Below are 27,282 nucleotides of genomic sequence, written 5' to 3'. Positions count from 1 at the left end.
GCTAAGAAAGAAAATTTGTTGCATAAAAACATGTTCCACACTCAATGTACTATCCATAAGAATGTATATGTTGTTATAATTGATAGTAGAAGTTTTGAAAATATTATTTTTACTTTTATGGTGCAAAAATTAGGCCTCAAAACAATGGATCACCCCCAACCATATAAGCTATCTTGGCTGCACAAAAAGAATGAAATCAAGGTTAGCAAGAGGTGTTTGGTTTTTTTTTGCATAGAAAAGTAATATAATGATAAAGTGTGGTGTGATGTAGCTCTGATGGATGCTTGTCATTTACTGCTTATAAGACCTTAGCATTATGATAAGAAGGTTATTTATGATGGTTACTGCAACACTTACACATTTGTGAAAGATGGATGCAAAATCATCCTAGGCCCTACCAAACCCATAGTGATGTTAAAACCAACCAAATGGGAAGAAAACAGCTTATTTACCAAGGCTGATTACATAAAAAAAAATTAAGATTAATGGTATTATGTATGCACTAGTGTTGTTGAGGAGAATGAAGATAGTGAAGAGCCCCCTATAGTGATACAACCATTATTGATAGAATTTCAAGATATAGTTCAAGAAGAGTTACCAGCTAGTCTACCACTAATAAGGGACATTTAACACTGCATAGACCTTATCCCAGGAGCTATTCTACCCAACAAGATAGCCTATAGGATGAGTCCTAAAGAGCATGTAGAGTTATAATGCCAAGTTGATGAATTGGTGAGAAAAAGAATGGTGCATGAAAGCATGAGCCCTTGTGCAGTCCCAGCCCTTTTGGTGCCTAAGAAGGATGGATCATGGTGCATGTGTGTGGATAGTAGGACAATAAAAAAAAAATCACAGTTGACTATCATTTTTCTTTTAGATGACTTGCTAGACGAATTACGTGGAGCAACTATTCTCTCCAAGATAGACCTATACGGTAGTTATCATCAAATTAGAATGAGGTTTAGAGATTAGTGGAAAATAGTCTTTAAGACAAAGGATGGTCTTTATGAATGGATGGTAATGCCTTTGGGTTTATCTAATGCTCCTAGTACTTTCATGAGATTTATGAATCATATCCTTAAACCTTGTATTGGAAGATATGTTGTAGTATATTTTGATGATATTTTGGTGTACAATAAAGATGAGGACCAACACTTGAATTATCTACACCAACTATTTTGTATATTAGGGGAACAAAAACTTTATGCTAACCTTAAAAGGTGTAGCTTCTTTACTTCTAGCCTTGTGTTTCTAGAGTTTATGGTGTCAAAAGAAGGAATAAAGATGGATCCCAACAAGGTTGAGGCAATTTTAAATTGGCCAACACTAGCATTTTTACACGATATTCCAAAGTCCATGTTGTTTAATTGAGATTCCAAGTTCTTAAGTCATTTTTGGTACACCCTTTATAGGAAGCTTATTACTAGTCTTAATTACAGTTATTGTCATCATTTTGAAATTGATAAGCAAATTGAAATTATCAATCACAGCTTTGATATTTTTTTAAGGAGTTATGTGAAAAAAAAAACTAAAACAATGAGAACTTGTTTTACTACAAGTGGAGTTTGCCTACAACCATTCACCAAGTCAAACCATTGGTAGTAGCCTTTTTAAAATTGTTCTTGAAGAAATGGCTAAGGGTATCAAGTGATTGCATGAATAAGTGAGAGCTACGATTTTACAGTAAAATGAAAAGTATAAAAAGGTAAGAAACCAGCATAAAAAACATATGGAGTTCCAAAAAGGTGATTTGGAGTGGATTAACTTACGAAAAGAGAGATTTCCTTTAGGGAAGTTTGGTAAATTACAACTTAAGGCAGATGGTCCATTTAGAATTCTCTAATGCATTAGGAAGAATGCCTATAAGATAGAGCTTTCTGACACTTATGGAGTATCTTCCACCTTCAATGTTGCTGATTTGTCACCTTACCATAGCGAGAAGACTAATTCAAATTTAAAGACAAGTCTTATCCAACCAAAGAAGATTGACCCCATCTTTTTTACTTAAGTGTGATTGGCCACTTGATTGAATTTGTCTTATTTAAAAAAGAGTCCCAAGATTGACTTAGGTATCTTTAAATAGTAGATTCTAATCCACGAAATCAGATTTTAGGTTTGAGAGTACGATTACATGTGAGAAAGGTTATAGTATCACACCCTAAACGGGTGCGCCAGAGGTTGAGGCCCACAGACCAGGCGCGCTGACGGGTATTTACATGTAAGACCTAGGAGACGAGGCCAGAACGCCCGCCCAGCTTGCAGGCCAGCTCGTGAGGCCAAGGCCTGGCATGCAGGCTGCCCGCACCACATCCAGAATGGCCTAAGGTGCTAGACACGCAAGTGAAGCTTCTGGAAGCATGCAGGATCAGCAAGAGCCTCCTAGCAGATTTTGTTGACCTTAGAAATCAAGAGTTAGAATCCTGATTGATTGTAATCTGTATAATCCCTTGATTTTAGCCTTTATTCTAGGGATATTACCATTAAGTGTAGTTGGAGCCTCAACTATAAATAGAGGGGCTGCTCTACCGTCATTTGTACACCACCAAACACTTCTGTTTCAGTGAATACATAGCATATTCCAGCATTCTGCCTTGTTATCTTATTTCTCTTTAACTTGTGTATCAACCCTTCCCATTGTTCTAGTGTCTGCACACTTGTGTTTTAAGCTGACTTAGGCATAAAGGAGGAGATTCCAAGCCTATAGCCACACGGATTCTGAGTCTAAGGTCAGAGCCCGTGACAGATGATATCAAAGCAAGTTTGATTCTACATGTTTGCGTTGTGCAGGTTAGATCGTGATTGAAGAGATGGCATCCCAAAGCGACATTGCTAACCAACAACCAAAGGCCCAGGGGTAGGGGAGTAGAAGAGGTAGGAAAGCCAATTCAAGAGATATCTGGTCTACCATGGACGGTAGGCTGGCCAAGGTGGAGTTGACCATGGGCGACATAAGGGAGAAGCTTGAGGAGGTAGAGACTTACATTGCATCGTTAGACTCCATGGGGGAGGAGATCCAAGGTGAGCTACAAGTTGTTTTCAACAAAGGCATAGACGTGATCACCCAAAAGAATGAGGCCTTGGAGGTTGAAGTGCTGACTTTGCGAGATGGCATGGAGGCCATGTGCCAGCGGATGGAAGAGCTTGCCAGTGAGCTCGTTGTTTGTAAGACTGCCATTGGGAATGGCATGTTTGCTGGAATGTCCAAGTCCAGAATGGATGTTCCCAAGCCCAAGGAGTTCAAGGGGACTAGGATGGCCAAGGAAGTAGACAACTACCTATGGGGTATGGAGCAGTACTTCCAGGCCATGGGCATGCAAGACGAGACGATAAAGGTAAGCACTATTGCTATGTATCTCACTGATGTAGCCTTATTGTGGTAAAGGCGCAGGTGTGATGATGTCAGGCGTAGGAGCACCAAGATTGGAACCTGGGCAGAGTTCCAAAAAGAGTTCAGAGAGCAATTTTACCTGGAGTATGCCGATGATGAGGCACGGGTAGAGTTATGCAAGCTGAGCGAATAAGGGGACATAAGGAAGTATGTCAAAAAATTCTCTGAATTGATGCTACAAATCTTAAATCTAGGTGAGAAGGATACCTTATTTGCTTTCATGGATGGGCTGAAGTCGTGGGTGAAGCATGAGCTACAACGGAGGGGAGTTCATGACTTGGCTAAAGCTATGACTACTGCTGAGGCCTTGATAGAGTTCAAGCTTCTGAACAAGTTCGAGTCTTTCAAGCCTAAGGGTAAGAGCAGGGACGATAGGGACCGAAAGAAGCAGTCCAAGGGGAAAGATCGTGACCAAGAGTCCAAGGATAGAGATCGAGACCGTTCAACCAAAAATGGTGAGAGAAAGCCACCAACAGGCAAGTGGAAAGCAAAGGGGGACCGAGAGCCACTAGCATGCTACCTATGTGGAAGGAGCCATATAGCACGTAATTGCCCGTAAAAGGGTAAGCTGGCTACTGTAGACAAGGAGTTTGACGAGAAGCCAGAGTCAGGGGCAGCAAAGCTTGGGTCGTTGGTGCTCAATGCTATCTAGAGTAAGGGGAGCCGTAAGCTAAAGGGCTTGTTGTTTACAAATCTGATGGTTACGGGTCAGAAGGTGAGTGAACTGGTAGACACAAGTGCCTCACATCTTTTTATTTCAGGTGATGGAGCCCAAAAGCTTAGACTAAAGGTGCAAAAAGGGACTGGTACCATTAAAACGGTGAACTCCAAGGAGGTTCCAACCATTGGAGTAGCATGGGGAGTAGAGTTACAGCTTGGAGGCTAGAAAGGTAAGGAGACCATAGAGGTAATACCCCTTGATGACTATAAGTTTGTGATTGGGTTAGATTTTTTTGTTCGGATTAACACCCTCTTTGTGCCTTTTACCGGTTGTTTTTACAACCTGGATGCACGGTACCAATGCCTAGTGCCATTGAAGAGAGGGTCTAGAGTTGGGTCGCGGGTGGTGTCAGCCATCCAATTTACCAAGGTAATAAACAGAGAAGAAGACACCTTCTTGGCAGCCCTGAAATATGATAAGCTAAGGGAGAAGGAGATCGAGTCACCCTTAGAGGTGCTAAAGGTGCTGAAGACCTTTAACAATGTGATGCCCGTAAAGCTACCTAGCTAGCTACCACCTAAGAGGGAGGTGAACCACAAGATCGAGCTAGTGTCTGAGGTCAAGCCACCAGCTAGAGCCCCTTATCGAATGTCCCCATTAAAGTTGGAGGAGTTAAGGAAGCAGCTCAAAGAGTTAGTTGATGCTGGCTTCATCAGGCCATTGAAGGCACCATATGGTGCACCGGTTCTATTCCAGCATAAGCATCTTATGGAATTTGATTTCCAGATGAAGTATAAGCCAGGATGGGTGAACCTAATGGCAGGCGCCTTGAGCAGGAAGGCTAACCTTACTGCCATTAGCCAACCAGAGGGGTCACTGGCTCCGCGCATCAATGAGGAACTTACGCATGATCCTACAGCCAAGGCTCTTATGGAGTACGCCCAGTAAGGTAAGACTAGGCAGTTTTTGATGCAGGATGATTTGTTGTACACCAGGGGCAGTAGACTATTTGTGCCGCAGCACGGGAAGCTCCGCAAAGAAGTTTTGTAAAAGTGCCATGATTCAAGGTGGGTTGGACACCCAAGAGTGAGCCATACCTTAGCGCTCATCGAGGATCGATATTACTGGCCGCACATGAGAGTTGATGTAGAGGCCTATGTGAAAACTTTTCTTGTGTGCCAACATGACAAGGTGGAGCTCAAGAAACCAGGGGGTCTCTTGGAGCCATTGCCAGTGCCAGAATGACCATGGGAGAGTGTTTCTCTGGACTTTATAGTCGATCTACCCAAAGCGGAGGGGTTTGGAAGCATCATGGTAGTAGTGGACAGGTTTTCTAAGTATGGAATCTTCATTCTAGCAACCAAAAAGTGCCCAGCGGAGGAGGCAGCTTAATTGTTCCTAAAAAACATGGTTAAGTACTAGAAAATGCCGAGGACCATTGTTAGTGATCGGGACAGGCGTTTCACGGGCAGGTTCTGGACTGAGTTGTTCAAGCTGTTAGGGTCAGACTTGAACTTTTCCACCAGCATGCATCTGTAGACCGATGGGCAGACAAAATGTGTGAATGGACTATTGGAGGTCTACCTCAAGCACTATGTGAGTGCCACATAAAGGGACTGGCCAAAGTTGCTAGATGTTGCATAGTTTTCCTGTAACTTGTAAAGGAACGAGGCAACAAACTAGAGCCCATTTGAGGTTGTGACAGGACAACAACCACTAACACCTGGTTCAATTGCTGCAGGTTATACAGGGCTGAATCCAACAACATACAAGTTTGCCAAGGCATGGCAGGAGCAAACTGACTTGGCCAGAGTCTGTCTACACAAGGCGGCCAAGAGATCGAAGAAGTGGGCAGACCAGAATAGGCAAGACGTGCAGTTCTAGGTTGGAGACTTGGTATTGGTGAAGCTGCATCCCATTGTATGCCACAGGGGGTTGCACAAAGGCCTAGTCCAGAGGTATGAGGGACCTTTCTGAGTAGTCAAGAGGGTAGGCAAGGTTGCCTATCAGCTAGATATGTCACCCAAACTGAGGGTACACCCAGTGTTTCATGTGAGCATGCTCAAACCGTTCCATGAGGATGAGGGAGATCCAGGACGGGCAGAGTCAAATCGTACGCCATTAGGAGTAAGGGCCCCATATGAGAAGGAAGTCCACAGCATCATAGCTGACCGAGAGGTGAGATGAAAGAACTATCACCCAAGACAAGAGTACTTGGTACGCTGAAAGGGACTTCAAGATAGTGAGGCAAACTGGGAACCAGTAAAGGACTTATGGCAGTTTGAGGACCAGACCAGGTAGTACCATACAAAAGACATAACGAAGGCGTTGTGCAATCAGGTGAGGGAGAATGTCACATCTAGACGGGTGCGCTAGACACATCAGGAGATCCAACAGGCAAGCGAGAGGTTGAGGCCCGTAAACCAGGTGCGCTGGCGGGTATTTGGGCGCAGGGCCTAGGAGACAAGGCCAGAACGCCCACCCAGCTTGCAGGCCAGCCCGTGAGGCCAAGGCCTGACATGTAGGCTGCTCGCACCACATCCAGAAGGGCGCAAGGTGCTAGACATGCAAGTGAAGCTTTTGGAAGCATGTAGGATCAGCAGGAGCTTCCTGGCAGATTTGGTTGACCCTAGAAATCAGGAGTTAAAATCTTGATTGATTGTAATCTGTATAATCCCTTGATTTTAGCCTTTATTCTAGGGATATTGCCATTAAGTGTAGCTGGAGCCTCAACTATAAATAGAAGGCTGCTCCACCCTCATTTGTACACCATCAAACACTTCTGTTTCAGTGAATACACAACATATTCTAGCATTCTGCCTTATTATCATGTTTCTCTTTAACTTGCGTAATCAACCCTTCCCATTGTTCTAGTGCCCGCACGCTTGTATTTTAGGCTGACTTAGGCATAAAGGAGGAGATTCCAAGCCTAAGATCGCACGGATTCTGAGTCTAAGGTCGGAGCCCGTGACAATAGCACCCCCATAGCGCTCATCCGAATGGTGGTACCAATTTGATTCCAAATTATCCAAGCCTTAAATATGTTTATAGTTTACCAAAATATTTAATGTTGAAAATTAATCCTAAAATTACTCCAATAGTTGGGTAGCAATTTAAGATAATTCTCTTACCTCGGGAGTATTCATGGAGATTAGTGTCATACCATGAAGGGGCTCCGTCGTTGGATTTATTAATGTATTTTACCCAAGAAAATAATTGTAAAGTCATCCAATAGTTTGGTAGGATTTACTTTGATGCAAATCTCCTAATAGTTTGGTGAGATTTTATTACGAAAAATTTATAAAATTAATTTTTGAGAAAATTCATTAAATCCTTCAATAGATTGGTAAGATTTAACTTGAGATGCAATCTTCCAATAATTTGGTAGGATCAAAACAAAATATTTTATTAGTAATATTTTCTATAAGTTTGATTTATGAGATTTTCTAATAGTTTGGTAGAATTCATAAAAAATTTAAATTCATGAAAAATCTTCTAATAGTTTGATAAGATTCATGAATTTATTTTAGACACATTTTTTGATTATTTTTTAATAAAATAAATAAATAAAACAAAATTCATAAAGGCATTAAAATAAATAAATAAATAATAAATTGTTCAAATTAAAGTAAATAAAATAATAATAATAACAATAATAATAATAATAATAATAGTAAGTAAAATAAAATAAAATATAAAATAAAATAAATAAGAATGAAAAAAAAAATGAAAAGCCTGTAATAAGGTTAGGCTTGAAGTGTGAATCTTTATATGGGTCATCGAGTTCACATGAAAACTTTAAACTTCGATAGGAAAATTCATCTGAGGTTGCTAGAAACTGCCATATATACACCATCGACAACACTTGTCAATAGTATAGGAACATTTTCAACTTCGGCTGTGGAAGATTTATCAACAACCTTTCTTGCATTAATCGAGGCATTTGTGATAGCTGTGCAAACCAGTGAAAAAGTTGTGTCTACTACATGAAGCTTTGTCCCATTATGCATTACTACACCTAATCTTTGTAAAAGTGAATGTGAAGTCCCAAGGAGAGCAACCTAAAAAGCATGAAATCTAGAAGAGGAGGTCAGAGAGAAATGGTAAGAGCAGGAAGATAAACAAGCATGAAATTTGCAATTACAACCATTATCACATTTGCAAATATGATTTCAAGGCTATGTGTGATGGAAAACAACTTTGAATGCAATTTTTTGTTGCTACTAGAAACTGTTTTTGGATAGCAAAACCTTATTGCTTAATGTGATAGGGATTGCATAGTGAGGGCTTGGCTTTCGATTTTTTTTTTTTTGAATCCCCCTTTCCCTTTGAGTGATCACAGATTTAAAATAAATTCATCCTCAATCAATTCTCCTTAAATCTATGATTTTATTTGATTTAATTTTAATATGAATTGATTCTGGAATTAAATCCCCAAAATCTCTCAACATCATTTTAATATGAATTGATTCTAGAATTAAATCCCAAAATTTCTCAACATCATTTTCACCAAATTTCATTAAAACTTTTCCTTTTTTTACCTTTTTTTTAATAAAAAAATTAAGTTAAAAAATAGATTTTTTCAATTAGATCCAATTTACGATTGAAGCCTATTTTCAATTCCGAAAAGATTCTTAGACAAAATAGGGTGTCTACACCCATCATTCTCCCTTACCCATTCTTTTGTCAAATTTTTTTATTCTTCATTCACCAACTCTTTTCAAACTTTTCACAAATTTCCATCACATCTTCTTTGATTGATTGACTTTTTTTTTAATAAATGCAATTTAAACGAAAATTGAAAGTTTATCCATTTGAAAGGAAAAAAAAATTAAAAATGATTGATAGCCTAGCAACATTCAAATATCTAATATAAAGTATCTTTTAATTATATTTAAATGTAATTTTTTACTAAACAAAACTATTATACAATAAATTAATGAATGTAATATATAATATATAAATATAGTAAATTTATTATATGGATAATTAAACATATATTTTTATATAAATCTAGGGCAACACGAAATATCCTTAATTTGGTTCCAACTTGATCCCAATTTAAAAAAATCAAAACACTTTTTAATTTTAAGAAAAACTAACCTATTGAACTGGGATAAATAAAAAGCCATTAGATATGAATTGTTTTGTCATCCCATTTTCATTGACTTTTTTATATATATATATCTGAGGCAAATTGGAACAACCTAAACCTGTATCCAACCTAAAATCAATTTTTTAAAAAACTCAATCTGATCTAAAATTAAAAAACAAAAACACATACTTGTTGGATCGAGGCAAATGAAAACCCACCATATATGGATTGTTTTATTATCTTTATTTTAATTGAATTTTTTGCTAATAAATTTATCTTATTAAAAATAGGAAAAAAAAATTTTAAAGGAAAAAAGAAGAATAGGAAGCCAAATTAGGTGTCACATAGATTTATTAAATTAAAGCATTAAATAATAACTTTATTAATATAATACATATATATATATAAATAAAATTAAATAATAATATATATTTTTATATGTACCAAAGGTGAGGTGGAGCACTATATAATTTTATATGTATGCATGGTGAGGTGGAACACCATAAATCTATTTCTGACCCAAACTTTTATTTTTTAAAAAAAACCTTATTTGATCCCAAATTTTTTAAAAATACACTTATTTGATTGGATCAACTTGAAACTCATTTGATGTGAATTGTTTTGTTATTCCTTTGTTCATTGATTCTTTTTCTTACATAATTTACATTAAAAGTAAAAAATAAATAAATTAAATAAAAAAGTTTGATCCCCAATTTTTTAAAAATATACTTATTTGATCGGAGCAACTCGAAACCCATTGGATAGGTTTGTTTTTTCATTCTTATCTTCATTGATTTTTTCTTACATAATTTATATTAAAAAGTAAAGTATAAAAAAAAAACCAATAAATTAAATAAAAAAGGAAAAAAATCAAAGATTTAAAAACAAAGAAAATGAAAAAAAATATAATAAAAAAGTAAAAAAAAATCATAAATCAAAAACATTTTAAAAAACAACAAAAAAAGAAAGGAGGTGCCTACGTGGACACTTCCAAAGGTATCCAAAATCTATAAAATTCATTGTTTGAATTTGTTGGCTAATTACAAAAATGTTACATGACAAAAAATCATACAAAACTTTTTCTAATATATATTAAGCCACAAGATGGATTGTGGAACCTATATTGAGATTGATTATTGAACTCATACTGTTTTTTATTATACCAAATAAACTTAAAATGCAATGGAAAACCCTTAGGAAATGACTCTAAAAAACCAAAAAGAAAATCATCAAAACAAGATGCAAAGATAGACAACAAAAATGAACTTTAACAAGGACATAATGGACTAAATGCTAATAAAATAAAAGTACATAAATGAAGCTTGAAATATGAATGTATGACTTCAAAAGATACTTAAAAGTAAACAAAAAAAATATTCATAGGCAAACATCCCTCAAAATCGAACATATTATGAAGAAAAAATAATGTCAAAACAATAAATAAAAACTAAAAATTTAAATGAACTAAGGTAGAGTCAAGCCATTTAGGACCCTTTAGATGATTTCTCAAGCTCAAGGTCACCTTAGACTTTCATTCTTAAGCTAAGAACAAGTTCAAAACAAAGTAAAAATGATAAAAAAAAAAAAAAAAGAAAACAAAACAAAACTAAAATCAAGAAAAATAGAAGTTGAATAATTACATTAAAATGAAAAGGAACAAAGTTTAAATTTACAGTATGTAATACAAGGAAAGTAAATGAAAGTTTTAAAAATGATGAAAACTATAATTAAAAGAAAGTAAGAAATGAGCCTAAAAGAGCACAACCATGTTAGCCATTAAGGGGTACCTGCTTGTGGCATCTTTAGCTACCAAAAAGCAAAAAATAAAATGCTTAAGGCTAGGTATTTAACAGCCAATCCATGGCTTGTAAAAAGCCAAGTTAGCCTTAAAAAGCTATAACAAAATGGGAGAAAATCTACCTTCAAGTTGGAATGGTTCCTTATTTAAGATGATAAATTTGGGAGTAATAAGCTGACTTAGTGTTCTTGCATCTTAGTTAGACCAATCTCTTCCCACCATTATGCCAACTCATTATACTTTCAAAATCATAAATTTTTAGCCTACATATTTTCCTAAACCATGAATGGCAATAGCCAAGAGTGGAACAGCAGCTTGTCTTTTTTCTTATGATCCCTTTTTGTCTTCAAGTGCAATGGTCCCTCTTTTGAGTCACATGTGAGAATACCTTCAAAGTCAATATTTTTGGATGAATTTTGTCCGTACTTAAGCTTTAAAATTCATCTTGAAATCATCTAAATTAGCTTCTCATCCTTGGAAAACCACTTATGCATGAAAGAAAGATCATCTATGCACCATGAGAATGGTCTTAACTTAGACTCTTCAAATGGATGCATTGGCCTTTTATTCTTGCTTTTACCTTTTATCTATAATTAGAATAACTAACATAATTAGGAGGGAAATGAGCTTAATTAAGAAAAAATCAAGTATAAAAACATTATAATTAAGCATAAAAATCCTATGGTAATTCTATAAAAATATAATTATCATCTTTTATGTCTAATATGTTTAACCAAAATTTCAAGATTAGATTAGTAAGACAACCTAGCTTAAAGCATGAGATTTGATGTGAAGTGTGTCTTGAAAAAAGTTAAAGGAACAAAGAAAATATTTAAGTTTAAAGGTTATATGAACCAAAGCGCATATGTTTGGGCTTAAATGGAAGTAAAAAACTTAAGAAAATTCATCAAATAAGCAAACTTTAGCAGTTGCAATCAATTGCCTAGTAAAAAGATACAAGTTAAAATGATGTCATCCCGATGCCTCATATTGAGCATCTAAATGCCTGGTAACCTGAGAAGTAACATTCAAATACCTTAAAAATGTATCCAAATACCTTACAACTAGAAGCATGGCATCTAAATGCCCAAGAAAAAGCATCAAAATGCTCTTGAAATGGAAATGAGGCATTCAAATAGTAAAGGCATAGCATCCAAATGCCCTTAGAGAAATTTTTAAAATAGTGGTTGAGCATCCAGCTACTCAGGTAATGGCATCTAAATGCTTGTCCTAAAAGTTAGATGCTCACACTATAATGACTATAATTTAGAAAATCTCTAAAAAAAATCTTCAAAGATTTCTTCCTCCAATGATAAAAAAGTTTTTAATGACTAAAAGTCAACCTTCTATTATATATACACCTTAAAAGTTTGAAGAAAACATCTAAATGAATATAAAAGCATTCATGAACAAAAAATATCAAAATCTTTGCAAATTGTTTTAGCTACAACTTTTATTTTTGAGTGAAAATCTATAATGAGCGTTATTAGTGTAATCAGATTAAAAAGTTATCATATATGCATTTGTAAAAGCTTGTTGCTTTGTATCATATTGTAAGGAACACTTTGGAGTTAGAGATTGAACTAGGATTTGCTTAATTAGGTTGGTTATTTTGTAAATACTAAGTGAAAGTTTGTACTCTATTTTGAGCTTAGAGTTAGCTCATTATTGTCAAAGCTTGGTGAAAGCTAGAATTTCATCAAATAGTTGATTTACAAATCCTTAGCAAGGCTTGTCAATGTAGTATATATAGGTCAAGAAAGGTTGAATCACCCTAAATCGTAGTGCACTATCATCTTCCATCAACAATAATTACTTTGTGCTTTCTTTCCTCTGCTCTAAACTTTTATCTAATTAAGTTTTCAGCACTTATACTTTGTTCATATTATTTCATAGCAAAAAGTGATATTCACCCCCTCTAGCACATCCTACTTGGCACCAACAAGTGGTATCAGAGCTAGTCTCTTAATTTGCAAGCTAACATCCTTTAAGAGCAACCTAAATGGCATCTATAAACTTAAGTGCTGTTAGAGTTAAAAGTCAATCCATAAATAGACTTTCCTTATTTAATGGAATAAATTACCAAAATTACAGCACAACAATGTCAATATACATTAGAGCTTATGACTACAAGATGTGGAATGTGATCATGGATGGACCATTTATGCCAATGAAGATGTCCAAAATTAGTAGAGAGAAAGAAGCAAAACAAAAAAATGAACAAACTAAGAAGAAAGGAAGATAATACAAATAAACCTCATAACCATCAACACTTTTCATTGTGCTTTCAATTCAAATAAGTTTAATAAAATTTCAACTTGTAAATCAGCTAAAGAAATTTGGGACAAATTAAAAATCACACATAAAAAAACAACTCAAGTAAAGGAATTGAAAATTATAATTTTGCTAACCAATATGAAATGTTCAAAATGCAAAATGGTGAATCAATCACATCTTAGTTTGATCGATATACCACAATCACTAATCAAATAACACATTAGGGAAGATTGATTGTTGTTTTTTGTTAGCTTGCAAGTGAACAAGTCGCTTCCAAGTAATAAAGTAATAATTAGAGTATCATTCCCTCAAGGATTATGTTAGGGTGCAAGGCCAAATACCAAAATGGATTTTTTCAAGCTTTATATTTAGAAAAACCAAAGAAATTTCTAGATGAAGTGAAACAAAAAAAAAAAACTTAAGTGCTACAAGGGCCAAATGCCTAACTTATCAACTGTCACTTGGTAGTAATAAGGGCTAGCTATAAAAAGTAAGTAAAGTAAAAAAAAAGCTAGATTACAAGGTCAATAGAAATGAAAAATAACGAACAAAGAATTTTTTTAAAAAGGAATGAAAGATGGTCGATTATAAAAAAAGGAACACAACCTAAACTTAAAGCTTTAGAAAGTAAACAATGGTGCTTGAGATATATAGATTATGCATGCAAAATAAATTAAACAAACTTTGAAATGAAAATAGAAACTGAATTTGTATTGAAACTTGAACTTGATAAAACAAGAAATGTCGGCTAGTTGGTCTGCCTAGTTGAAAATAATAAGAACTATAAGAAAGTTCTTAAAATTGAAAACTAAAGAGAAAATAAAGAAAAAAAAGTGAATAATGGAATGGGGAGTGGAGTACAAGTGACTAAAGTGGCCTATTTATAGTACAAAGATTAGCTTAGAAAGATGAACCTGGATAGTTTCATTCTAGTTTAAACAAATTTAAATTTAAAATGTGATCTTGAATTTCAAAAGAGATTGGTCAAATATAGAAAGCCTCTTGGTTGATATGTAACTTGTGTGGCCAAATAAAGCTCTTAGCTTGGTCCATTTATGCCATCCATGCCCAGGTGTTTTGCTAAGTCAACATATTTTGAATTTCAAATGGTAAAATTCTAATGGTTTAAATTCAAAGACCAAATCCTCTTGCTTCTTTCACTTGGCTTAGGATTTTTTTGAATCTAAAAGAATTTGTTAACACCCTAACTCTTGCTTTGGTCGAATATGAGTTTAGCTTCCATTGGGCTTCTTGTTTTAGGATATATATTGGGCTTGCCATGGTTACCACCTTTGCATGGATTGACCTTTCTTGCATGCATGGCCAAATAGGCTTTTGGTTGACTCCTTCAAAGCTTGACCGAATGTCATCCACCAACTTTGCATGAAGTTCATGGTTCATGCATGGCTTCTATTTGTCACCATTGCAATGTTTGCATAAATTCTGGCTTTTACGTCCAAGTTAACTCATTTCTTTAAACAAACTTGAAAATCAAGATTTTAGCATATTAAGGCACAAAATTCATGAAAATTTTCAAATTTTAAAGGCAAAGATGACCTAAGAAAAGCTATAAATTTCATAATCATCAAAGACAATCTTTGAAAAGGATTTATGAAAAGATTACTTAAAAGTCTTCAAAGAATTTGAAATCAAAATGTTACAGCAATGAAGGAAGCAAAGGATCTTAATACCATTTCACTTGATTAAGTTTGTGGTTCACTTCTCACTTATGGGTAAGAAATCTAAAAACTTGAGAAAGATGAAAAAAAAACTTTTCAAGAAAATAAAAAATGACTTACATTAAAAATAAGTGCTTTTAAGGAAAATTAGTTGAATCATCATGCAAAAAGGGTGAAAATAAAATCACCATGTTGACTAAGAGCTACAAGGAACTGTTAGTTTAGAAAAATTAGAAATGGGTAACAGGAATAAAAGAAGAGAAAGATTCAAGAATGATCACTTGAAAAGTAATCAAGTTGTTTGCTATGGGTGCAAACAACTAGGACATATTAGATTATATCATCCAAAAAATGAGCTCAAGAAAGACAAGGAAAAAAAAGAAAGTAATGCTTTAACCTTGCTCTAATAGCAATCAATCTACCTCCAATAATGATCTAAAGGTGAAAGTTAAGGCCAATGTTTATTTAATAGCAAATGAAGATAAGTTATGTTCTGTACTCTTTGATGTTTCATATGAGGAACCTTAAACTAAATACAAAATTTTGTTTAATGATTTTGACAAACTAACACATAGCTGTGGTAAGTATAAGAAGGAAATTGCATTACTCATATATGATTTGGAAAAGGTAAAAAAAAAAAAAAGATTTTGATGTTGCTTTTGAAAATAAAAATGCTTAGCAAAACAACTTAAAGCTTTTAAAAACTGAAATTGAAACTCTTAAATTGGAATTAAAGAGTATGAACAAAAAATTGTAAGATGTTCAAAATGTTTTGCTCTTATACTTTCAATTAAAGAGAATTTTGAAAAACTGAAAAGAAGAGATTTTTTTCACTTAACATAAAAAAAATTCATTATCGTTGTTATACTTGTAAAAGGAAATGTCATTTAACATATGATTATTATTACAAGAATGATTATCCTAAGATTAACAAAATATGCTTTCTAAAAGGATGCCATATTTTGACTAACCCTTAAAGACCCATCAAGATATGGGTCTTCAAAATGAAAATCTATGTTTATAGATTAAGAGTTAAAATAACAAAAATTTAGATCAAACCTCAACCTCAAAGAGAAGCAGCCATGGTATTTGGATGGTGGCTGTTGAAGACACATGAAATGTAATGGAAAGCATATGCATGGAAGAAATATTTGTGGAAGTGTGACACATAGTGACAACTCCAAAAGAACAATCCATGGAATTGAAACTATTGGTAACATCTTTTTAACTAATATTAAGTATGTTTTATTTGTTTAATGTTTGAAGCATGAATTGTTTAGCATTTATGGATTTCTGGCAAATGACATATAGCTTGTTTTTAAATCATATATGCATGATTATTAATCAATCTCTTTTAAGCATCATGAATTTTTTCTAATTTGCTAAGATTGCATAGGTAGCATGTTTTAAAAAGATCATATGTATTTTTTATTGTTAAATGTCTGTAGCAAATTTTGATGAGCATAGGTGGACTTTGTGACAAACCTATAAGGGTGTTTGGATACTCATGTGTTCTATGTTATGATTGATGTATTAACAAAGTTAGTTATATTGGTAAATGATTTGAAAATGTTATTCATTGTTAAAATTGTTTTTAAACTTGATTAATAACCAATGATGTGCGATAGTTGTGGCATAAAAGGACTAGGACATGCTAACATAGTTTATATCCAAAATAGAATTTTGACGCATGTGTTGGTTAAATGAAATGAAATTTTATCTTACTTACATGGTTGTGGTGTTAAAATAATTTTTGAAAATTTTATACATATATTGTTTTTTATGAGACTAATGCTATATTGAGGAAAGAAGGTTTTATTGTTAATTTGTATAATTTGAAATGGAGAAGATACAAGATGAAGAAGAAAAGGAAGAGGAGAAATAAAAAAACTTCTAAAGAGATAGAGGTTTATAATGAATTATCATTGGAGATCTACAAAAAGGAATTATTACAAGAAGAGTTTGTGAATGCATTTCACAAGTGGAATAATAAAGAGAATTGGATGAATGTTAATCAAAGAGGAGCTAAGCCAATTTGAAAGGAATAAGGTTTGAACCTTAATTCCAAGGCCAATTAACAATTTAATCATAGGAACAAAATTTGTTTTTAGAAAGAAGATGGATAAGTTGGGTGAATGAGGCAAGTAAAACTAGATTAGTTGTGAAAGGTTGAGTAAAAAAAAAGATATTGATTTTGATGAAACATTTACTTTTATATCTTAAATAAAAATGATTCGGTTATTGCATTTGCATATTGATGGATTTAAAATTTTTTTCAAATGAATGTTACAAGTGCATCTTTTAAATGATTTTTAAATGAAACAATCCAATGGTTTTATAAATTTTGAAAAGCCTAACCATGTTCATAACTTTTAAATTCTTTTTTGTGGTTTGAAACATGCTCCAAGAGCTTGATTTGACTGGCTTTTAAAATTCTTAGAGAAAATTATTTTTCAAAAGATAATGGAGACACTGTTTTGTCTTTGTTTATATATATATTAAAAAAATAAAAATGATTTACTCATTGTGCAAATGTGGTTGATAATTGAAGCTATTAACCAAAGATTTTATGAGTATTTGCTAACAAAATGCAGTGTTTTGAAATAAACATGATGAAAGAATTAACATTCTTACTTAGTCTACAAATCAAGAAATGAAAGGATGCGATCTTCATCAACCAAACCTAACACATCAAAAAGATGTTCAATACATTTGGCATGCATGAAACTAGGCTTAATGAAAATCAAATGAGCCATCCAATAAAGCTTAACACAGTTGAAAAAAGAAAAATGTGATCCAAAAACTTTATAAAGGTATGTTTAGATCACTTCTTTATTTAACAAGTATCATTCATTTCATTAATGATCATATTCTTAAAATATGATTTTATCTATTGAGTGAATTGGTACTTTTGTACAAATTAGCTTATATTATCATTAAACCTTTTATAGAATATCATTTTTTTAGAATTTGGCATGATGGCATATTTATGAGCTTTAAATGATTTGGTGTATGCTTTAGTATGTGAATTGTTATTATTGAACATTTGTTCTAATGACAAATGTAGACATTGGTTTTGTCCAGGTCTACTATTAAAATTAATAATATTAATAAATAAATATATATATTTTAAAATAATTACTAATTATTAAAAAAAATAGGAAAAAGAAAAAAAAACAGAAAGTAGGGTGGCTGGTGTACGGCGTTGCTGCTGCCCCCGACCAGCCACCCTACAGCCCACTCTCCTACCCGACCAATCCCCTGTCCAGCCACCAGACCAGACAGACATCCTACAGCCACTCTGCCACCATCTGTTTCCTTTTGAACTCCTTAAAAACCCCAAACTTCTTCCTCTTGATAGGTTCTCTCAGACACACGAAAGGCCGACCCTTCATCACTGCCCAGCCCCCTTTTCAACAAGCTTTTGAATACCGAAAGTCCTAGCCTCCCACAAAACTTCCTACCCATCAGAAAACCAAGCCAAACCACAACAAAAAAAAAACAAAAGAATAGAAAAAAAAAAAAGACAAACACAGTTCTCCCCGCAGGGAGGAACCCAACGCCAAAGCTACTTGCAAAAGCAAAAAAATCACGTTAGTCTTGTTTCAACAAAAAAAAAAAAGGAAACAGAAACTTTGAGCCCAGATCTACGTTGATCGGGGCTGTTTCTGGTTAAACAAACGTCAGGTCCAGGAAGAGTGCGTTGAAAAAAGCTTCTGGGTCTATTATTGAAATTTTTCGACCACCAACGACCACTGGCAACCCCGTCAGCGGTGACCCAGGTGGTGGCCGACGCGACGGTCCGATGACCGGACGGCAAGAGCCCGGAGCTCTCCCCTAGAGCTCTCTTTCTCTCTCTCTCTCCCCTTTTTTTTGAAACGCAAAAATAATGAACCAAAAAAATTTTTTTGGTTATATATAAAAGACTAAGGAGCAAAATGACGTCGTTTTAGGACAAGGAAGATCCATGCATTGACTCGGATCTGACCCGAGATCCGTGCAACCCGACCCGTGGACCTGCTCTTCCAACAGCTGCTGGCAGGTCCAATTGAATCGATTTGAGCCGGATCGAACCGTAGACTGCTAGCCCGAACCGTTGACTGAACCTTAGACTCGATCAGACCGGTCCAGACAAACGTTAACCGGACCATCGATCGGTCCGGTTCAGGTAAAAAAAATTTTTTTTTTTATTTTTCTAAATTTTTTTTATATTATTATTTTTGTTATTTTAAATATTGTTTTATTCTTGCATGATAAATTTTTAAATTTGTTAGAATAATTGTTTAATTATTTTAATAATAATAAAATTGAAAACAAGTAATAATTAAAAAAACATATTAAAAATGCTCAAAAAAATATTTATTATTATTATTATTTTTCCTGCCTAGATGTTGGAGGGAATAAAAAATATTTTTTTAAAAAAATAATTCCGCCTAGATGTTGAAAAATTATTATTAATAAATTTTCATAAAAATATATATAAGAAATTTTTAATTAATTTTTAAAAATCATTAAAATCGAACTTGCTTCAAAAATTCGCCTAGATGTTGGGGATTTTTAGAAATGTTCGTATTTTCTTAAAAATGAAACCTTAAACACTAATTTTTAATTTTCAAAATCCTAGGTTTCTAAAACTCATAAAATCCAAAATCCCCTAAAATCCAAAATCCTAAAATCTAAAATCCTAAAATCCAAAACCCTAAAAATCTAAAATCCCCTAAATCCAAACCCCTAAAATCCAAACCCCAAAATCCAAAATCCCTAAAATCCAACCCCTTAAATCAAAACCCCAAACCACAAAACCCAAACCCTAAAATCTCCAAACTCTAAAATCAAAACCCTAAACCTTCTATATCCTAAAATTCAAGCCTTAAAACCCTCTAAACCTTAAAACCTTAATCTTTAAAACCTCTACTCAAGCCCTTACTCAAAACATCCTAAAACTCCTACGGACACTTGTGAAAATTCCATTTAAAGCAATTTGTTCCCAAATATCACCTAGATGATGGGGTATTTAAGAAATTTTACTTTGTTAAGTCTTTTCACACGATTTCGTAATTCACATTAATAATAAGATTAATAAATAAAAAGTATAATAGTAAATTGGGATCTTAAATATAAACAGTCGCACCTAAGCTCTGCCTAGATGTTGGAGAGTCGGGGTGGCCTCATTATACTTAAGAATCCAACTTTTAAATTGCATCTCATCCTACATGACATTCATTGGCATACATACGTTAGCATGTTATTATCAGTATTTATTTGTACTATTCTGTCTTTAATGTTTATTTACTAATTGGTGATAAAAATATTTTATAATAAAAAAAGAATAATACTTTAAAAAAAATTGTTATATTACAAAATAAAATAAAAATAACATTTTGAAAGAAATAATTCTTGGTACTCTGTCTAGATGTTAGAGAGTCTCCAACAATTTTCTATAAGGAGTGTTATTTCATTTTAAGAATTGTTATGTTAAATCTTAAGCAAAAAGAGTTATTTTAAATTCTGCCTAGATGTTGGAGAATTTAAAGATAATTCTTTAACTTAAAGATTTTCTCAATATTTCTAAATAAAAATTTTAGCAAAATTTTATTTTTCCAAATAAAGGGAATTAGTGTTAAATTTCAAATTAAAACCATTTTTATCCAACATCGAAAATAGCGCATAATTAAATGGTACCAATTTATGAGCGTTGTGGGGGTGCTAATCCTTCCTCACACGTAACCGACTCCCGGACCTAACTTGGTTTTTCGTAGACCAAAATTTATCATTTTGATAAACTTTAAACCCGTTTTTATAGTTTTATTAAAAGGATAAACTTTTGGGTGGCCAATCACACCTTAACAAAGATTGGTAGCGACTCCCCTCTCTTTTATTTTGATTTTCAAACTACTTTACGTCTGACAGTCTCAAAATCGTTACAACAGCTTGACGACACCACTGCGGACAGAATTCGAAAGTCAAGCCAAAACTTTTAATTATGCGCTATTAAGAATTGTTGGATTTAATTGGTTTTATTTGAAATTTCATTTAATCTCCTTTATTTTGATTTTTCAAAAATACATATGTTAATGAATAAAATAAATTGTATATTAGTTATTAATTTATTTTGATTTTGTGGTTATGATTTATTCATATTATTTTGATTAATACATTGCTTTACATACACTTTGCATATTCCATCACATGCATGAGCTCTATGCTCGAGCTTTACCCCTATTAGAAGGAGGTGAAGTAGTTACGCTCTCGTGAGGTGATAACCTCCGCATTTGCTACCAAAACACTTCCACTCAGATTGAACCATTTCCGTTAATAACCCATAATAGGCGAGGATTGAGGAACCTTACTAGTTTATAAAAAGCGATGATGTGAGGAATAGTCTGGGAACCTTCAAACATATAAATCCTAACCCAGCATATCGTGAGCCATAGTAAGCCTGCCTAGGATAGAGCCATGCCACCTTTTTAGAAAATTACCAAAAATTAAGACATTATACGTTATATTATTTTGTCATATGGTTATTATATTATTTCTCTTACTTGTTTGTTTTGAATTCTTGAGTCATTTTATTTTATTTTATTTTATTTTTATTGTGAGTATTATATTTTAATATGTGATATTTATTTTAGGTCAATCATTGAAAAAAAAGGTAAAAGAACATTTCCAAAGATTAAGGATTTTTTTTAAATTCTTTGTTTATTGGCCGAATAAAGACTAATTTTCAAGCCTTATTTATTTCTTTTTTCCTTCTCAAAACAAAAAAAATTTCATATTTTATTTCATCTTTTGCATTTCATACATCATACATGTATCTCATCCCATGTGCATTATAATAAGATAATACGTGCATTCCATCCCATCCATATAAATAGGTAGCACACGTATTTTACTTCATACATATGCATCCCATGCACTTCTTGATAAGTAGTGCATGCTTGCTATCTCGTTACGTATCTTAAGGCAGTGTTTACCTTATTAAGCCAGCACAACACATGTATTGCATTTCATACATACATATCTCATACATACAGTAGGTCCATGCATTTTATACAAGTATGTTGCATTAGTGATTAGAATACATCTCACCATTCATGTGAATATGTCATTGCATTTCATGCATATAGATTCATGAATAATAAGGTCATATGGAATGTACATTGCATTTCATATCCCACTATCCTTGTAATATAACACTATATTCCTTGCATACACATTCATGGTTGATGAAATCTTTATTTGGGTCCTTGTACATATAAAAATCCATTGTCATAGGCATATATGCATTTCATGACATTCTTTAGCCATCATATTCATGTATTCATACTTCGTGTGTCATTTTTTTTGTGATATTCATTCAATAAGGGTAGTAATCTAGAATTTTTTGTCTAAGTCCTAGAATAAAATGTCTGTCTTGGTAGAAATTAGAATGGTAAAAATGAAATATCAATTGGAAGCAAAGATTAGTGCTTTGAAGTTGAATCAAGAGGAATTATGGCTTGAGCTTCGAGAGATGAAACGACAAATGGCTCAATTGATAGAAATGGTTAAAGGTAGTGATGGAGTTGAGTTTATTCCTCCTCAAGGATCATGTCACTTTCGATTCCATCAAGTCAAGATCAATCGACTCTTTTTAGTTTTAGCACTCTTCCAGAGCATATTAAGGCATTGGATGATTTAAACAGTGATCAAAGTTTGGGCGAACTCAAGAGAGGAATGGGTGAACTAGCCACGCAAATGACTAAGCTCAAGAGTCTGATTTCCAATAAGGAGTCACCTGGCTTCAAACAACCATCACCAACTATCTCAAGTCCTAACCCGTACCTAAATCCTTTTTATGACTACTTCCAACCTCATTTCCAAGCACCTAGAATTAAGCCCTCAAGTGTCATGTAATCTTCAAAAATTTCACACTTGAATTCACGTCTCCCACCTCACATTTCATAATCGCTCATTCAACATGCTATCCAATCACCACTTTATTAACCCAATCTTTAACCCAGAGCTTCTCAATTCACCTCGAGACCAATTATACCAGTATATTTTCACGAAGTAAACCAACTATAAGACAAAAAAACTCTAGCAACACCAAAGAAAAGGCCCTTATTGATCTAATACCTATGTCCTACACAGAGTTATACCTGTTGCTCCTAGGAAACTACCTTATTACCCTTATCCCTACTGAACCTCGCAAACCACCTTTCCCTAAATGGTACAACCCTAATGCCCAATGTGAATACCATTTTGGTGTTATGGGCCATTCTCTGAAAGACTGCATAGTTTTGAAACATAGGTTGCAGGGACTGATGAAAGCCGGATATCTGAGTTTTGATGCCAAGATGAAGCCAGTTATTCACAAGAACCCTTATTTGATCCATGTCGAAATGGAAGGCAGTGCGACAGGCAACAGTAAAGTCAGTCAGGATGATGAATAAAAAGCTTTTTAAGCGAAGAGTTGTCCTCCCTAGTAATCATGTCAACTATTTTTTAGGTGAGACAAAGGGAAGTGGGAACAGGTCTGGCACTTTTTTGGCCCTAGCCCTAGAATGGTTTATGATGTGTAAACTTGATACTTTTAGAATCAATGAAAACTTCTTTTGGCCTGAATTTTTATGAATTGATGCCTCTATCCACCTTTAATAATTGGAGCCAGTAAAAAAGAGTGACGGTTGTGAATATACTCTTATCAAACTTCTTTAGAGGAAAGAATATCTTTAGATAACCCGACCAGAATATATGATGGAACTCAAGTTTTTCTCTTCTTAATAATAATAAAATTTGGCTTGCACATCATGCATAATCTGTTTGAATCATTGTTTTTCATGCTAGTTAAAGACAAAAGATGATGCTTGTGAACATGCTTTTGTTAAACCTTCAAAGCCAAAAGATTTTTGATAATAAAATTCATGTTGTACATTTTTTACTTCTGATAATTAATAAAAGGTTCAAGGATAGCTATCCTAGGAAACGAGGTCAGTTCAATCTGCACACTTATAACACTCGAGTTAGTACCAGAATCATAAAAAATGAAGATGCCAGTTGAATAGACAGAGTAGAAAAAGCCCAAGGAGAGATCAGTAAAACAGTTACAGGAATGCAACAAAACATAAACAAACAACTGGTCGAATTAAAACAATGTTAGTAGAATTGACAAAAGGAAAAAGAGTTGTTGAGATGCACAGGACAAGGAAATAGCTATTGATACACCATTGTATCCATTTGTGTTCACATATGTTCAAGATCCCCATGTGTCACAAGTATCTCCAACAACTCATCAACCTTATATTGGTCATTTTGCCAAGTTACCATCAGTTCAGACAAATGTCAATCCTGGGCATACTCCTCACGACTTCACTACTGTGCCTAATGTGGATGATCATAAAGAATTGAAAAAATTGAAAAGGGTACCAGATCCACCAGAAGTTATAGTGATGAAAGATAAGTATGATCTATTTGAAGGGAGATTGAAAGCAATTGAAAGCCATGATGTGTACGAGAATGTTGGCGTCAGTGAACTTAGTCTAGTACCTGATCTTGTTATTTCATCAAAATTCAAAACCCCAGGTTTCGAGAAGTATGATGGAACGAAATACCCTTTATAACACATTACCATGTACTGTTGAAAGATGACAGGCTATACTCATGATGATAAATTATTGATCCATTGCTTTCAAGATAGTCTCATTGGACCTGCAGCAAGATGGTATACTCAGTTAGACCGAAATAAGATTTACTCTTAAAATGAATTGGCTAGGGCCTTCCTAACACAATACAAGCATGTTGAAGATATGGTGTCAGGTAGGTTGTCCTTGCAAAACATAAAAAAAAGATCAACTGAAACATTTAAAAAATATGTACATAGATGGAGAGACATAGCAGCTCAAGTAGAACCACCCTTGTTAGAGAAAAAAATTATTGTTCTGTTTGTCAATTCTTTGGACAGTCCCTATTATGAAAGAATGATTAGAAATATCTCCAAAAACTTTTCGGACATGGTAATTTTTGGTGAAATTATAGAAAATGCAATCAAGAATGGCAGGATTAAGTTAAAAGATGCGACAGATGTTGAAGAGGAAAATCATCATAATAGAATAAAAGAAAGGTGCAAGCAGTCACAATGAAAGGGCACTACTTAATAACTTTATCTTGTACAATCCTTATCTTGCTTGTCAACCTCATCACCCTGTCATAAGCCTTATCTCTCAAAACCTATATCTTTGCCAACCAAGCCAGCATTTGGGCTTTCAAGCAAATTTCCATCCTCAAATGCTCATTCATGATCTTGTTCCTACATTTGAATCCACCACCCGACTGACAAAGAATTGAAAGAGACCAAGAAATGATCAAAAGAAATTGTCTATCCCTATCTCTCACCTTTTACCTTTGCTAATAGAAGGTCGATATCTCACTCATGTGCTTTTGAAAACAACACCAAATCCATCAGCAAGGAGTTACAATCCCAATGACAAGTGTGATTACCATATGAGGGTAATTGGCCACTCAACTAAAAAATACAGGCAATTGAAAGAAAAGGTTAAAGATCTTATCAAGAATGGTATTCTGACTCCGAAGGTAATAAAAGTTGTTGACTCCATTCAATTGTCAAATGTGAGAAGTTGAGATGATGAAGGAGGTGTCAAGTTTTGAAAATCAGGATAGGATGATTTCTTTTTTTTACTATGTATGTATCACATGTGCATTGTGTCTCTAAGAGTTATTTAACTTATTTTGGAAGAAATGAATACTTTGGATCTTTTTTTATGAAATTTCTCTTTAGACATTTGTTTGAATAAAAAGTCCCACATAAGAAACTTTCAAGATTTCAAAAAATAATAATAAAAAAAAGAGAAAAATAAGTTTTATTTTGCAATAAAGATGGAAAGATTCTTAAAGGAAATGGTGATTACTATTAGGAAAAAGCTCATCAAATCCCTCCACACCTTTTCAAATACTTTCATAACTCTAATCACTCAAATGATTAGACTCATCAACAACAATCTTTCAGGAAATGTGAGTTTGAGTTCAGACCTTAAAAGGCTGATAATCTTTTCTTGGGCAAAGAACAAAAGAGATTAATTTTGAAAGTTTGTTTTGAATTTCAAAAATCAGATACTCTTTCAAATTTTTAATTGATAATTCAATGTGTGTCAAAATTTTGCTATGACCATAGATACAAAAATGCTTGAGCCTTTTTCTTAAATAACCTTTGTTCCATGTCTTAAGGCACATTGGAAAAAAAAAAAAGAATCCCTTTCTGCCTAAGACAATTTATTTCATACTTTTATACCTTTTCTCTTCCTTTCACCAAGAAAATGCCAAAAAATTTTGGAGCCCAAAGAGCCTTTTTGAACTATGCGATCAATCCTATACGACTTGATCATCGTTAGAACCTTGAGTAAAAAAGGATGGGGCATAAAAAAAACAAAAAAAAAACTAAGTAAAAGAGAAAAAAAATAAACAAAAGGGACATATTCAATGATTTGCTCTTCTAGCTAAGTGATCATGTTTGAAATGATGAATGGCCATCTTTCTCTATCTTTCTCTATCCTTGGCCTAATTACCCTGAATAACATATGTTGAGCATGTTTATCCATTCTTTCAAAACCCTTAACCTTGGCCTACATTACATACCTTGAAAAATCCATTTTGATCAAATGTTGATAATTGGATTGAAGAGCAATATCCTTGAATTTGTATATACTTGTTGAATTCTTTATTGATAAAATATATATATATAGCTCTAAGGTGAAAACCCCAAAAGGGCAGTTTAGAGCTAAAGTCATTTTTTAGGCCTCATAATAAATTTCAGAGTTCCAACATTCTATTCGAAATAAAAGGTCTCGATGCAAAGCCTTTTAAAGGATCAATACCCATTAAAGACCTTCCCTAAAAAAAAAAAAAACCAACCTTATCTTCTTCTCAAATCGTGTTTGAAAAGTAATGGCTAGTTTTGACTCACATTAGAGTATCACGTTTTTAATAAAAAAAAATTGTTTTGAAAATTATCTCTTTTGTGAGCCCAAGATGAAATTCTTGCAACCCTTGTCGAGCTTTTTCATGAGATATGCCCACTAGTAAAAGGAGTTGAATTGTCAATTATCCTCCCATCCATAAGCTTTCCAAATAGTGATCACTAACTTCCAAGAGATTCGGAAGTCTTGAGTTCTAAATTTTTCATTAATTACAAAAATACTTTATGTAGGGCAATTTTGATCACTTTTGAAAATTTCAAGATTATTAAAGCATTTTGTACATAATACTGAGATTATTTTTTGGGTGAAAATGAAACAATGAAAATTTAACAAAAATTTTTCAAAAAAAAAAAAGGGAGGCAAGAAAAGTTTTTGCATTTGCATCGCTTGCATCTGCATCACAAGAAAGACA

General features: G+C 33.7%; 1 pseudogene; it reads left to right on the top strand.

Moving 5' to 3' along the window:
* The first annotated feature begins 144 nt into the window (after nucleotides 1-144).
* Nucleotides 145-18,739, top strand: LOC149515303 (uncharacterized; annotated as a pseudogene).
* The last annotated feature ends 8,543 nt before the right edge of the window (nucleotides 18,740-27,282 follow it).

The sequence above is a fragment of the Durio zibethinus genome, chromosome 13 (genome assembly GCF_047325235.1).
Source record: "Durio zibethinus cultivar Kanyao isolate XHJ-2024 chromosome 13, ASM4732523v1, whole genome shotgun sequence".
Lineage (NCBI taxonomy): Eukaryota > Viridiplantae > Streptophyta > Magnoliopsida > Malvales > Malvaceae > Durio > Durio zibethinus.
Note: the sequence above shows the minus strand (reverse complement) of the source record. Positions and strands in the feature narration are given on the sequence as shown.